This window comes from Wasmannia auropunctata, unplaced genomic scaffold (assembly GCF_000956235.1).
Source record: "Wasmannia auropunctata unplaced genomic scaffold, wasmannia.A_1.0 LD336092.1, whole genome shotgun sequence".
Taxonomy (NCBI): domain Eukaryota; kingdom Metazoa; phylum Arthropoda; class Insecta; order Hymenoptera; family Formicidae; genus Wasmannia; species Wasmannia auropunctata.
Window position 1 is genome coordinate 3,470,943 of NW_012026798.1, and position 2,537 is coordinate 3,473,479.

At 28.9% G+C, this 2,537-nt stretch overlaps 1 protein-coding gene across 1 annotated transcript in view; it reads right to left on the reverse strand.

Moving 5' to 3' along the window:
* The window catches only part of LOC105447808, a 19,885-nt gene extending 17,745 nt beyond the window's left edge, over nucleotides 1-2,140 (reverse strand). Inside the window, exon 1 of the mRNA XM_011686015.1 lies at nucleotides 2,071-2,140. The gene's annotated coding sequence lies outside the window, so the exon portion shown is untranslated. The remainder of the gene's footprint in view (nucleotides 1-2,070) is intronic.
* Between the last annotated feature and the right edge of the window lie 397 nt (nucleotides 2,141-2,537).

A 2,537-nucleotide genomic window follows, 5' to 3' on the forward strand; every position in this document is an offset into this window, starting at 1 on the left:
TCCTTTGCAAAGCGCCTTCGACTCGCATCGTGCGCCTCTGTGCGTACCTGCGAGATAGCTTACTTAGTTACGTCCTCCCTTACCCCCTCCACTTCCAATTCCATCTCGTTCACGCACGAGACTCACTCTCTCTATCTACAAGCCGAAACAAATATCCTGGGGTTTGGACGTAACAACAGCAATTATCAGGTTCTTTTGTTTTTAATGTACAGTTTTCAAACGTAACTTTACTGAATTGATTGCATGTATGGAAATTTAAATGTGAATTTAAATCATTGGCGAATGGACCATTAAAATGTGGATTGTGAAGTTCAATACTAACAGTCTTTGGTTTTTTATTACTATTGACACAAGAATTTTGTTCACTTATTCGACAAACAATTTGTTCCAGTATTTTTTCATTTTTACGTATCATTTTTAATATTGTCTGCAAATAATTTTCAAACGGAAAAGCACTAAATTCCTGCAAAGTTCCAAATTTTGTTACGTCATCATGAAGATGTAATAAGTTATGAATGTTGATTGATGCATTTTCTTTACCGTACAGAATGATGAAAGTATTCACAAAATATTCTAATAATGATTTAGCGTAATTTGAATAACAATTCATGTGCTTTGAATTTGATAAAATTGTAATAGCTACGTGTAAAGTTAAAAAATTAATGTATTTATCATAAGTAATAACTAATTTTAAAGCAACAGGTCCCGTATACAACAAAAATGTCCTGAATTCAGTTGCTTTCCACCTTTTACATTCAAATAGTGATCGTGATTTTCGGTTAATTTTACATGGTATATTATCCTTTTGAACTTCTAACAATTTAGATAATTCAGACATTTCGTTAAACGATAATTTAGATCGTGGTGTTCTAAAACACCATAATTTTACAATCAATTTCTTAACAACTCCCAAATAAAGCAAATGCATTGGATCTGATGGAAAATCTTTTACCATATCTAGATTAGGAATTGATTCTAAGATAGATGTACCTGTATGATGATTTGATTGTAATTTTAGTCTAAAATCACTGTTTGTTCTTAAAGGAAAACTATTTAAATATGGATAGCAGACTCGATCATGAATATATTCACCTTTCGCAAAACATTTTGTACATGAATTATAACCGGAGTGACCCTTCGTAAATGCAATAAAAGATTTAGCAGGTACGTCGCATATAAAAGCATTAATTTTAAATGAATAGATTTGATCATTAATTGTTATTCCATGAGTAGTTAAAGTTATTACTTCTTCCGTAAAATCTTTCAAAAATAAGTTTGCATCTGCAGGTTTTTCATTCCCGAAATAAATTCCAACAATATTCACATCATTGTAATTTTCAACTAAATTGCATAAAATAGGGTATACTTGACTGTTCGAACTTTTAAATAACGGAAGACCATCAATATTAATATTAACTCGAACAACTTGTTGAACAGAATATCGCGATACAAGTTGTTTGACACAATTACTTAAACCAAAATGGTAATACTTCCCTGGTCTTACGTCTCGTAGATTTATTTTTCTGGGAGTTTTCAATAAATTACGCGCATCTGAAGGCAATTCTGGATATTTAGATTTTAAACCTGATATTAATTCGTTTAGTGCAGTATGAGGTATACAATTTTTAATAGCCCATTCTTGAAACCATAATATAAAACTAGACGAATTGTCGAGATTAACAGATGCACGAACATTAATATTGTTAATTACTTCATTAATATTAAAATCGATGTGATTTATTGATTCATTGTTTGAAACATCGCCGCTTTCTTCAGAATTAGAATTACTATATACTTGTTCAGGATAATTCAAATCGTCGTTTAATTGATGATTATTACTACAGACGTTCTGCGTTAATGAGAAATGATTTGATACTTTTACACAATCGAAATTTTTATGTAATGAAACATTGTTACTTGAACTTGAGGATGCGCTTTCCAATAAAGTTGAATTACAAATATGCATCCTCTGTACCATATTAATCGTTGAATCTGACAGATCTTTAGCTCGTCGATAATATTGTCTTTTTATTTTTGGCATTTTTTAAAAATTTTAATATGTGCTCTTACTTGTTTATGTGTACCTCTCCTTATGCCTGTTGTAACTAAAAATTAATCTCTGTTGATGAGAATCAGAATTTCAAAATAAAAATTAATCTGTAAATAAATAAGAGAAAATATTATTTTAATGTTATTATAAGACTGTACATTAAATATTCTTTTTAGATTAAAATAAATATTCATTAGCAAGGGTTCGCGACTGTTTATTAATTATTACAAATATTTATTTAATACAATTGAATTCGACAGTTACTACAAAATCTTGAGCAAATTATTGCATGTTTTTTTAAATATTTATGTAAAATAGAAAACAACGTGATTTGCACCTCTCGTAAGTTATATAATTTGGTAAATTATAAAACATTAATAAAAATTGTGAAACAATCTGGCTATATATAATTAATATCTAATTGAAAATTTATAACCTTTCTTTCATTTTCATCAATTTTGTTGAAACTATTTATATTCTATACTAT